This window comes from Macaca mulatta, chromosome 1 (genome assembly GCF_049350105.2).
Source record: "Macaca mulatta isolate MMU2019108-1 chromosome 1, T2T-MMU8v2.0, whole genome shotgun sequence".
Taxonomy (NCBI): Eukaryota; Metazoa; Chordata; class Mammalia; order Primates; family Cercopithecidae; genus Macaca; species Macaca mulatta.
In genome coordinates this window covers 201,233,677-201,246,351 of record NC_133406.1, presented here as the reverse complement: position 1 = coordinate 201,246,351, position 12,675 = coordinate 201,233,677, and the positions used below count along the sequence as shown (strand labels likewise).

General features: G+C 45.2%; 1 long non-coding RNA gene across 2 annotated transcripts in view; it reads right to left on the bottom strand.

Annotated features, from left to right (window-relative positions):
* Positions 1-12,388, bottom strand: part of LOC114677431 (uncharacterized) — a 29,032-nt gene extending 16,644 nt beyond the window's left edge. Inside the window, exons 1-4 of one of the 2 annotated variants that reach the window (XR_013403772.1) lie at positions 11,908-12,388; positions 9,264-9,404; positions 6,715-6,758; positions 1,250-1,402 (exon numbers count right to left, since the gene is read on the bottom strand). This is a non-coding gene — a long non-coding RNA (uncharacterized LOC114677431). The remainder of the gene's footprint in view (positions 1-1,249; positions 1,403-6,714; positions 6,759-9,263; positions 9,405-11,907) is intronic. The other variant, XR_013403761.1, reaches the window with a different exon arrangement.
* Between the last annotated feature and the right edge of the window lie 287 nt (positions 12,389-12,675).

Sequence of the window (12,675 nt, the reverse complement as noted above, 5' to 3'; positions counted from 1 at the left end):
GAGGCCATGGGAGCCCAGAGTGATACTTGCCTCACTCACTGGAGGATTAAGAAAAGCTTCCTGGAGAAGGCAGTAAATGGGCTGTGCTATGAGAAATAAGCAGGCATTAGCCACATAAAATAAGTGGGAAAGGATACTGCAGGCAGAGGAATGACTTACACCAAAACATAGAGATTTACAGGTATCTACAAACTCTAGTTTCCTGGTATATAAAATGGGGATAAAATATGGAGACATAAGCAGGAATCAGAACATACAGAGGCGTTCCGTCCCTTTTGATGAGGGCTGGGCTCAATCCTATAAATCAAGGGAGTCCCTAGAATGCTTGAGGAGAGTGATATAGTCAGATCTGCCCTTTAGAAAGCTTCCTGTGGCTGCTAAGGATAGGAGGAAAGCAGGCCTGGAGCAGGGAGACCAGTTAAGAAGCTACTCCAGTTATTCACAGGAGAGAGCATAAGGCCTCAGCCAAGACAACAGTGGCAGAAGAAAACTGGAGAGGAGAAATGCAAGATTTAAAAGATAAAATTAGCAGGGTATGGCAATGCATTAGGTATAAAATATAGTGAGGGATCTAAGCTGGCACCAAGGAATCTGGTTTGGGTGTGACTATGCTGAAGATGGCAAAGTGAACTAAGATTAGGCATAAAAAAAGACCAGAAAGGTGATGAAACCCATTTGGGATATGCTTTATTTATGGTGCCTATAAGACATCCAGACAGAAATAGGTGAAAGGTCAGGGCTAGGGATAGAGATCAGAATATCATTCGGCCAATGAAAGATCATTATAACCTTAGGAGACAGAAGTGGCTGACATGGTACAAGGATAATGTGGAGAGAGGAGCTGAGGGCTGAGGAAGGAATTCAGGGAAATATCACTGCTCAAAGGGTGGACAGAGGAGGAGGAGCCCGTAAATTATCCTGGGAAGCAACAGTCAGGATGGCCTGATGGAAAAGCAGGAGCAAGTGACAGGGCAGGGAGAGCCTTGTGGCTGTGTACTGACTGAGGGGAACGGGCCCCTACATGATTCTGCCCCCTTGGAATCAGGGCAAGAACAGGAAGACAGCGAGCCTGCTGCCAAAGACTAGGAGGACAGTGGACGCTGGTGATGCAGAATACTCACTATCCTTTCTCATCTCAGATATCCACCTTGCTCAGTAGCAATCACAAATACCTGAGCCCACATAAGATATTTCTCACCTAGATAAGAAACCCAAAACTTCTCCTTTAAATTCACTCAGCACCACTCACCTCAGAAATTCCCTATGTGGCAAATAGCAGCCTCTCCTCTGGAAGCATGAACTTTCATTCTCCCTCCTGGCTTTCTGCTTTGGGAGGTCTCAACCATCTTCCTCTTTATCCTCTTCCCAGCAAACTTCTCCACCCAGTCTTCATCTGACCAAACTGAAAGGAAGGAATCAAATGAATGTTAAGAAATTCAAGCCATCAGCCAATAGCTAATTAGCTATGTCCAGTTCTTCACTGCTTTAGTCAGCAAAGTGGAGTCACTATGTAGGATTTCACAGTCAGAAGTTCCCTCTTAGGAACTCTCCAAAACAAGAAAAGTTATCACTGGGAAGTGTCAGGCCCTAAGTCCAGCTCTTAACAGAAGTGAATAGGAGGAGGAACTAAGTCAAGCCAAAAGGAATGTCCCAGCCTGCGTCAAGGCTGATATGGCATAGTCTACGTCTATGTCCAAAAGTTAGACTTTTACGTGGGGCAGTGCCTCCAGCTTTGCTGGGAATCTCAAACTGGTTATTTCTATGGAGGTGCTACATTCTCTTCTCCACTATAAACCACTCTACTTGTGTTCATACCATCACTACAAGAGGAAGTAGGACTGGGATAAAAATGCAGCCAAGGGCCAGGCGCGGTGGCTCACACCTATAATCTCAACACTTTGGGAGGTTGAGGTGGGTGGGTCATTTGAGGCCAGTGTTTGAGACCAGTGTGGAAACATGGTGAAACCCCATCTCTACTAAAAATACCAAAATTAGTCAGGCGTGGTGGCACATGCCTGTAATCCCAGCTACTTGGGAGGCTGAGGCATAAGACTTGCTTGAACCTGGAAGGCAGAGACTGCAGTGAGCTGTGATGGCACCACTGCACTCCAGCCTGGGCGACAGAATGAGACTATCTCAAAAAAAAAAAAAAAAAAAAAAAAAAAAAGCAGCCAAGGCCACAAGGCCAAAGTTGTGGAGTTGTGGACATGACAGGGAATCTGTGAGTTGCTCCCACTCGCCTGGTCTGGAAGAGCTTTCCTTAACTCTCATTGGTTTGGCCAGATTGACAGAAATTGTCCACCCAAAGAGCTCAGATTCATTCTGAAAAGACTGAAATACAACTCAGCTGCTTAAATCTGTTGGGTTAAAAGAGTACCTGACAGTCTTCCATTTACCTCCCAGGAGCCTGAGACTTGCTTGTGATTCCAAGCCTGCAAGCCTGCACCCCATAAGCAGGCTAAGCACAAAACTAACCACTAGAATGCCCTTGAGCCACCATGCACTTCCTTTCTTTAATACCAACAAACAGGAAGGTCTGTGCTGGCAAGATCTTTGGATTTGAGCTCAGGACTCTGAAACTATGAGGGTAAAATGTAGTTACCAAGTACTTGAGTCCACCTTAGAAAGTCAAGATCAGCTTTGACCTGGAGAAAAACTGGTATTGTTGACCACTGAGGGGCATGTTTGATGAAGGCGTAACAAAGAACATGGAATGAAGTGTAGGAATATTTCATTAGCCAAGAACAATTGATACTTCAAAAGAAGTTTGTTTTGGGCCTTTTCATGAGAACGAAAAGTTTTATGAAAAAAAGATTCTTTAATTTAGTAAGACTGAGGTTATAATTATAGCTATGTCCTTTGTTCTTAGAAAAAAGATGGATCAGGTACTAATTTTATTCCCAGTAATTTAAAAAAAACGGAATGCTAGCATTAAATGACATCCTTGTTTCATATTTAGTCATGAATATCGATCATAAAAATAAAAAGCAGGGGCGGGCGGCATTTAAGGGTTTTGTGGTAGGCAGAATGGCTCTCCAAAGATGTCCACAGTCTATTTCTCAGAACCCCCTATGAGTATGTTATGTTATATGACAGGAAAGAATTAAGGTTGCAGATATAATTAAGTTTGCTAGCTAACCTTAAAATAATTACCCGGGATTATTCAGATGGACCCAATGTAATCACAAGAGTCATCTAAATATGGAAAAGAGAAGTAGACAGCTTCAAAGTGATGCAGTGTGAGAAAGATTTGAGAGGCCATTGCTAGCTTTGAAGTGGAAGGGGCCAAGAGCCAAAAAATGTGGGTAGCCTCTAGAAGCTGGGAAAGGCAAGGAAACAGATTCTCCTTGGGGCCCCCAGAAGCAACAGAGCCCTGACAACAGCTTGATGTTAGCCCAGTGAGACCCCTTTTGGATTTCTGACCTCTAAAAGTGTAAGATAAACTTGTCTTGTTTTAAGCCACTAAATTTGTAGTAATTTGTTACAGTGGCAATAGGAATTAAAATCATTTTCTTTTCTTAAAATATTATTATTTGGCCAGGCATGGTGGCTCACACCTATAATCCCAGCACCTTGGGAGGCCGAGGCAGGAGGATCACCTGAGGTCAGGAGTTCGAGAGCAGCCTGGCCAACATGGTAAAACCCCATCTCTACTAAAAATACAAATATTAGCCAGGCATGGTGGCATGCTCCTGTAATTCCAGCTACCCAGGAGGTTGAGGCAGGGGAGTCGCTGGAACCCAGGAGGCAGAGGCTGCAGCGAGCCAAGAGTGTGCCACTGCACTCCAGCCTGGATGACAGAGCAAGACTCTGTCTCAAAAACAAACAAACAAAAGAAAATTATTATTATTTTGTAGAAACAGGGCCTCACTATTGCCTAGGTTGGGTCTTGAACTCCTGGCCTCAAGTGATCCTCCTGCCTCCATCTCCCAAAGTGCTGAGATTATGTGAGCCACCATACTCAGCCTCAAATAATTTTCTTTTGAAGCACTCAATTTGTCACAATCCTTGCAGATTTTATCTTCTTCAGGTGTTAATTGGTTTAAGAGAACCTAACTCTTCAATGGCTCTTTCTGACTACAGCTAATCACAGCAGTTCTCCATAATCACTTTCATATACTACATGAAACGCTGCTCTTACATAAGATTCACAGACTGACCCTGCAGGCTGGGTGTGGTGGCTCATGTCTGTAATCCTGGCACTTAGGGAGGCTGAGGCTGGCAGATCACTTGAAATCAAGAGTTCAGGACCAGCCTGGCCAACATGGTGAAACCCTGTCTCTACTAAAAAGACAAAAATTAGCTGGGCATAGTGGTGTGCGCCTGTAATCCTAGCTACTTGGGAGGCTGAGGCAGGAAAATCACTTGAATCCAGAAGGCAGAGGCTGCAGTGAGCCAAGATTGCACCAATGCACTCCAGCCTGAGCAAAAGAGTGAAACTGTCAAAAAAAATAATAATAATAAAAAAAATTGACCTTGCAATCACGTTACATTTTATTTGCAGTACATTGTTCTACCCTAGGGATTAGCAAATTTTCTGAAAAGGGCTAGATAGTAAATATTTTTGGTTTTGTAGGCTACATACAGCCTCTCCTGCATATTGGGCCTTTTTCCCCTATACCCTTTAAAAGACAACAATTATTTAGCTCAAAGGACACAAAAAACAGACTGTGGCACTTTGAGAGCCTAAGGCTGTAGATCGCTTGAGCTCAGGAGTTCAAGACCAGCTTGGGCAACATGGCAAAATCCCGTCTCTAAATACTAAAATTAGCTGGGCGTGGTAGCACACACCTGTAGTCCCAGCTACTTGGGAGGCAGAGGTGGGAGGATTGCTTGAGCCCAGGAGGTGGAGGTTGTAGTGAGTCAAGATTGTGCTACTGCATTCCACTCCAGCCTGGGTAATACAGCGAGACTGTGTCTCAAAAAAAAGAAAAAAGACCAAAACCAAACTGTGGGATGATTTGGACCACAGGCTGTAGTTCGCTGCAAAATGGTCAAGAGATTGGCCAACAAAGGTGGTTGGTTTCAACAAATGTGAAATGAGAAAGATGTCTGGTTAAGAATTAATTTTAGGACAGATGTGGTGGCTCACACTTGTAATCCCAGCACTTTGGGAGGCCGAGCCGGGAGGGTCACTTGAGGTCAGAAGTTCAAGACCAGACTGGCTAACACGGTAATACCCCATCTCTACTAAAAATACAAAAATTAGCTGGGTGTGGTGGCACGTGTCTGTAATCCCAGCTATTCAGGAGTATCACGTGAACTCGGGAGGCAGAGGTTGCAGTGAGCTGAGACTGCACCACTGCGCGCCAGCCTGGACGATAGAGCAGGCTCAGTCACGGGGAGGAAAAAAAAAAAAGAAGAATTAATTTTATAGGTAGCTAGTTCATACTGAATTATTTCAAATAATGATGACCTGTGCTTGCTACAGAACTTTGAAACTACGGAAATTGGAAACACAATAGGTACATGAGCATTCCCTATACCAAAAAGTACCACCAAATAACAGCTTCAGTAAAAAACAAAGATTGTCAGCCATACCATGTTGTTGATAGCTTCTGCAACATCCTACCAAAACTAAACAATGAAAAAGTTCATGCCTATAGTTCAACTCTTCTTACAGTGTTCAAATAAAAACTCAGTAGCACAAGCACACAAAACAAGACACAATCTCCCCTCCTACTTGCCTAGACTGTATTTTACTAAGAGTGTGTATTGCCTGTTAGAGCTGGTATGGATGGGTGCCCAGTTGATGGAGACAGAGAATACACACAGTAAAACAGGAATGAGTGATGCCAGGCCAGAGGGCTCAGGCCTCTCCAAGACCTATCTTCTATACTCTGAATACAGGAGGGGAACTTTGAGCCAGGCCTAGTGGGCCATCCTTCAACCAGAACTTCCTGTTTCTCTGCAAAAGCCACTACCAAGCCACTACAGTGGCTTGAATAGTGTCGCCCAAAATTCATATGGACCTAAACCTCAGAATCGGACCTTATTTAGAAATAGGGTCTTTTGGGTGGTGGGCTGGGTGCAGTAGCTCACATGTAATCTCAGTGCTTTGGGGAACTGAAGTGGGAGGATGACTTGAGGCTAGGAGTTGAAGATGAGCCTGAACAATATAGTGAGACCCCCATCTCTGTAAAAATTTTAAAAATTAGGCAGGCATGGTGGTATGCACCTACAGTCCTAGCTACTTGGGAGGCTGAGGTAGCAGGATCATTTGAACCCAGGAGTTAGAGGAAGCAGTGAGCTATAATCACACCACTGCACTCCAGCTTGGGTGACAGTGAGATCTGGCCTCAAAAAAAAAAAAAAAAAAAAAAAAAAAAAAAAAAAAGAAGTGGGGCCTGACTGGTATCTTTATAAGAGAAGACAGAAACACATACAAGGAAGAAAGCCATGTGAAGACAGGGGCAGAGACTAGAGTGATACTACAAGCCAAGGAATTGTGAGGAGCCACTAGAAGCCAGGAAAGCAAGTGAAAAGTCTTCCTGAGAGCCTTCAGAGGGAGCATGGCCCTGCCAACACCTTGATTTTAGACTTCTAGTCTCCAGAATTGTGAGATAATAAATTTGTTGTTTTAAGCCACCCAAATTTATGGTAATTTGTTACAACAGCCAAAGGAAACTACCACATCCATCCAAACAGACTGACACCTTTGGTAATCAATGACAAGAGTGACACTAGTAAAACATTAAAAGGAAAACTTCTTACCTCTGCCAACACAAATTCAACAAAAGAGAATCCTTGGTGCTTTTCTGCAAAAGCAGAAATGGGTTGTTAATATGTGAGCAATAGGAGGAAACATGCCATATCCAGATGTCATTTACAAAATGAAAAAAAAATTTTTAGATTTTTCCTGGTTTCTTCAGCAATGCATCCAGAAATATTAGTCATTTCATTCTAAATAAATATACATAAACAATGAACTAATTTTAAACTTTGTACAATTCAAGCTGACCGCAGTGGCTCACATCTGTAATCCCAGCACTTTGGGAGGCCGAGGCAGGCAGATCACCTGAGGTCAGGAGTTTGAGACCAGCCTGGCCAACATGGTAAAACCCTGTCACTACTAAAAATACAAAAATTAGCTGGGTGCAATGGCGCAGGCCTGTAGCCCTAGCTACTCGAAACGCTGAGGCAAGAGACTCACTTGAACCCAGGAGGCGGAGGCTACGGTGAGCCTACATTGCGCCTTTGCATTTCAGCCTGGGTGACAAAGCAAGACTCCATCTCAAAAACAAATAATTAACTAATTAAAATAAAATTCAGTTGTACCACTATGGAATGTAAACCTGAAGTTGCTTTCCAAGCATTTTGACGACTTTTGTTCATAAAACTTACAGAAATAGAAAAAGTTGTTTATCTAACAATCATTAATTCCAATCAAGCTTTACTTGTGTATAGAGCATTGACCTTACCACTGGGGTCAGGTGACTACTAAAGAAGGAAGCATCAGTTTTTTTTGTGTGTGATGGAGGCTCGCTCTGTTGCCCAGGCTGGAGTGCAGTGGCACAATCTTGGCTCACTGCAAGCTCCGCCTCCCGGGTTCACGCCATTCTCCTGCCTCAGCCTCCACACCCGGCTAATTTTTTTGTACTTTTAGTAGAGATGAGGTTTCACCATGTTAACCAGGATGGTCTCAATCTCCTGACCTCGTGATCCGCCTGTCTCGGCCTCCCAAAGTGCTGGGATTACAGGCGTGAGCCACCGCGCTCAGCCGGAAGCATCATAGTCTTTGTTCCCAGGAAAAACTTATTTTAGCTGGGGGAGACCAAGAGCAGTAGGAATTACTACTTTATAAAACTCAGGGATAGTTTTATAAAAAAACTCATGGTGGCTCACACCTGAGTGGCTCACACCTGTAATCCTAGCAGTTTGAGGCAGGTGGATTGCCTGAGCTCAGGAGTTTGAGATCAGCCTGGGCAACATGGTGAAACCCTGTCTCTACTAAAATACAAAAAATTAGCTTGGCGTGGCGGTGTGCGCCTGTAGTCCCAGCTATTTGGGAGGCTGAGATAGGAGAATTGCTTGAACCTAGGAGGCGGAGGTTGCAATGAGCCGAGATCGCGCCACTGCACTCCAGCCTAGGCAACAGAGAGAGACTCCATCTCCATTAAAAAAAAAAAAAAATCAGGGATAAAAGGGCTCCTGAACACAGTAGTCTCACTGTTTTAAGATATGAAGAGGCCAGGTGCGGTAGCTCACACCTGTAATCACAGCAATTTGGGAGGCTGAGGCAAGAAGACTGCTTGAGCTATGATCAACGACACTGCAATGCAGCCTGGGTGACAGAGTGAGACCCCGTCTCTTAAAAAAATATATATATAGGCTGGGTGCAGTGGCTCACGCCTATAATCCCAGCACTTTGAGAGGCCAAGGCAGGCAGATCATAAGGTCAGGAGTTCAAGACCAGACTGGTCAACATAGTGAAACCCCCATCTCTACTAAAAATACAAAAAAAATTAGTTGGGCATGGTGGCAAGTGCCTGTAGTCCCAGCTCCTGAGGCAGGACAATCGCTTGAACCCAGGAGGTGGAGGCTGCAGTGAGCCCAGATTACACCATTGCACTCCAGTCTGGGTGACAGAGCAAGACTCCATCTCAAATATAAATTAATTAATTAACTAATTAAAATAAAATTCAGTTGTACCACTACAGAACGTAAAACCTGAAGTTACTTTTCAAGCATTTTGATGACCTTTGTTTATAAAACTTACAGAAATAGAAAAAGTTGTTTATCTAACAATTATTAATTCCAAACAAGCTTTAATTATGTATAGAGCATTGACCTTACCATTGGGTCAGGTGACTACTAAAGAAGGGAGCATCATGGTCTTTGTTCCCAGGAAAAACTGATTTTAGCTGGGGGAAACCAAGAGCAGTAGGAATTACTACTTCATAAAACTCAGGGATAGGCTGGGCATGGTGGCTCACACCTGTAATCCTAGCACTTTGAGGTGGGGTGGATTGCCTGAGCTCAGGAGTTTGAGACCAGCCTGGGCAACATGGTGAAACCCTGTCTCTACTAAAATACAAAAAATTAGCTAGGTGTGGCAGCATGCACCTGTAGTCCCAGCTATTTGGGAGGCTGAAGTAGGAGAATTGCTTGAACCCAAGAGGCGGAGGTTGCAGTGAGCCGAGATCGCGCCACTGCACTCCAGCCTGGGCGACAGAGAAAGACTCTGTCTCCACAAAAAAAAAACAAAAACAAAAACGAAAAAAACTCAGGGATAGAAGGGCTCCTGAACGTGCTAGTCTTACCGTTGTAAGATATGAAGAGGCCAGGTGCAGTGGCTCACACCTGTAATCACAGCACTTTGGGAGGCTGAGGCAGGAAGACCGCTTGAGCTATGATCAACGACACTGCAATCCAGCCTGGGTGATAGAGCAAGACCCCGTTCTCTAAAAATAATAATAATAATAATAATAATTATTATTATTATATATATATATAGGCTGGGTGCGGTGGCTCACGCCTGTAATCCCAGCACTTTGAGAGGCCAAGGCAGGCGGATCACAAGGTCAGGAGTTCAAGACCAGTCTGGCCAACATAGTGAAACCCCGTCTCTACTAAAAATACAAAAATAATTAGTCGGGCGTGGTGGCAGGCACCTGTAGTCCCAGCTACTTGGGAGGCTGAGGCAGGAGAATCCCTTGAACCCGGAAGCCGGAGGTTGCAGTAAGCCAAGATCGTACCACTGCATTCTAGCCTGAGTGACAGAGTGAGACTCCATCTCAAAAAAAAAAAAAAAAAAAAAAAATTTGAAGAACTGAAGGCTCAGTGAGTTTGTGTCCACACAGAAAGTTAGTAGCAGAACTGGGTCTAAAATTCTTAACCTAGAAAATAAAAACAAAAGATCAAATAGAAACTTGCACCGTAACTGTGATATCAATTGAAGAAAAACTTAACCAGGTAAGCAGAGGCCAAGGCTTCACTGCTGAGGTTGAGCTTCCCTGTTGCACTCTGCTATTTAACAGCATAGCTGCCAAGAAGGTAGTTCCGGTATACAGATAAGGTAGAGTACACCTACCCAGCAGGTGATGTGAAACAAGAACCAAACATTAAAATTTTTTTTCTAAGAGCTGGGCGCAGTGGCTCAAGCCTGCAATCCCAGCACTTTGGGAGGCCGAGGCGGGCGGATCTCGAGGTCAGGAGTTTGAGATCAGCCTGGCCAACATAGTGAAACCTTGTCTCTACTAAAAAGACAAAAACCAGCCGGGCGTGGTGGCAGACACCTATAATCCCAGCTACTTGGGAGGCTGAGACAGGAGAATCACTTGAACCCAGGAGGCGGACGTTCCAGTGAGCCAAGATCATGCCACTGCACTCCAGTGTGGAAAACAAAGAGCAAAACTTCGTCTCAAAAAAAAAAAATTGGGGGCTGGGCGCGGTGGCTCACACCTGTAATCCCAGCACTTTGGGAGGCTGAGGCGTGCGGATCACAAAGTCAGGAGATCAAGACCATCCTGGCTAACACAGTGAAACCCCGTTTCTACTAAAAATACAAAAAATTAGCCAGGTGTGGTGGCAGGCTCCCATAGTCCCAGCTACTCAGGAGGCTGAGGCGGGAGAATGGCGTGAACCTGGGAGGCAGAGCTTGCAGTGAGTCGAGATCGCACCACTGCACTCCAGCCTGGGTGACAGAACAAGACTCTTGTCTCAAAAATTAAAAAAAAATTTTTTTTGTCTAACACTATCCTCCTGATTCTTACTATACACTGTTTTTTTTGTCGTTGTTTTGTTTCTTTTTTGAGACAGAGTCTCGCTCTGGAGTGCAGTGGCGCCATCTCGGCTCACTGCAAGCTTTGCTCCCAGGTTCATGCCATTCTCCTGCCTCAGCCTCCCGAGTAGCTGGGACTACAGGCGCCCACCATCACACCCGGCTAATTTTTTGTATTTTTAGTAGAGATAGGGTTTCACCGTGTTAGCCAGGATGGTCTCGATCTCCTGACCTCGTGATCCACCTGCCTCGGCCTCCCAAAGTGCTGGGATTACAGGCGTGAGCCATTGCGCCCGCCCTTTTTACTATACACTTTTTATATTAAATGATGAGAAATCAAAGCCCCCAAATGGTTCCAACTTAAAGTCTACCCTCAAATCCAACAGATTAATTTTTGTAAATTTCAACCCACAGCCACACCATCATCCTAGCCCTGCTGTCCTCAGAACCTTCCTTTTCCATCTCCAAGATCACCACCATGCTGACCTAAAGAGACATCCCCCTGAAATGCATTATACACCAGCCATACATAGAATGCCCATGACATAAAATTTTTTACTAAGTTATTTTCCTGGCATCAGGAATCTGACTTAAGAGGGACTTTTCAGTGTCAACTGTTTCATAATACAGCAGAATCAGAATATCTGTGATGTTTCCAAAAGGAATAAAAGCAGCACGAAGAAATGTCCTCCACCCCCTCTGCAGACACCAAGAGCATTCTGAATCAATGTCTCCACACGTCTGGTGCAGTTGCTCCAACACCTTGTCAACATGAGCACAGGGAGGACAGAAAGGGAGGGGTCCCAATACTCTTCTGGGTATAACAAAACCACTTGTGAGGTACACTCCTCTCCCTCTTCTGACCTACATTTTGCCCCGGTTTATGGCGACAATTTCCTGAACGGGATCGCCTTCTTTTTGTCTCCTCCATTATCCCAAGAAAATACAAATACGATTACATTACTCTTCTCGTTGGTATTCTTCAAAAGCAATCCAATGGCCAACGGAGAAAAATCCACATTTCTTAGTATGGTATATACTAAGTACGGCCAGACTCTGGGTTTTGGCTCTCGCTGCTTATCTCCATTCAGGCAACAGCCTGGCTCCCAACTTGGCTGCTTGGTTAACTTTGCATCTTTCAAACTCATCTCTGGACTCAGAGCATCCCGAAAGTTTACCCTCACCTCTCCGGATGGGGTGGTCATTCCCGTCTGGTTTCAACATCACCGTCCATCACACAATCGCATCACAGCATTCACCAACCCGTGCAGTGAGGCTGTTTTCGTAATTTCCCAGCTATTCTGGGACCTCCTTCCTCTAATGGGCCAGAGCTGTGGAGTTTGTGGAACGAATGGGTGCCACAGTTTGGAATAAGGGCTGAGGTCATGGTAGCAGATCGCAACCACCACTCTAGGTGCAGGGTCAGAAGGAGTAGGGAAAAGGGATCTGGGCTGCGCTACCCGGCACCACTCACAAATCGACAGCGTGAAGCAGCACAGACCTGGCCCAGGATGCGTAGGGCCATGGATCTGCACCCTGCCCTACTCTGTCCACTCTGCCCACCCCCAGCTCAATCTTTGCACTGCCCACGAGGACCCTGCCTCGCTCCACACCAGCATACCCTTTGAGGACCGTCTCGGCGGCCGCCATCTTGCTTCCAGTGCTTCCGCCGGAAGCCCGTACTGTGCCCCGCCCCATCCGGCACCAGGTTAAGGAAAGAAGGGGCCGTCAGGAAACAAGGACATCTCCTTTAGATCTGTTAAGGTGACACCAGATCTTAAGAAGCCTGCCAAGAGGGATGAGCATTCTAAGGACTGCCTGAATGGGGCACTAAGCAAGCATCAAGCAAGCTCCAGGAGGGAAAGCAAGCAAGGCTGGAGCCGCAGGGAAAGCAGGCTGCAAAGGGATGTGATCTTGGCCTTTAGGATGTCACTACTGTCACTTTGAGCATC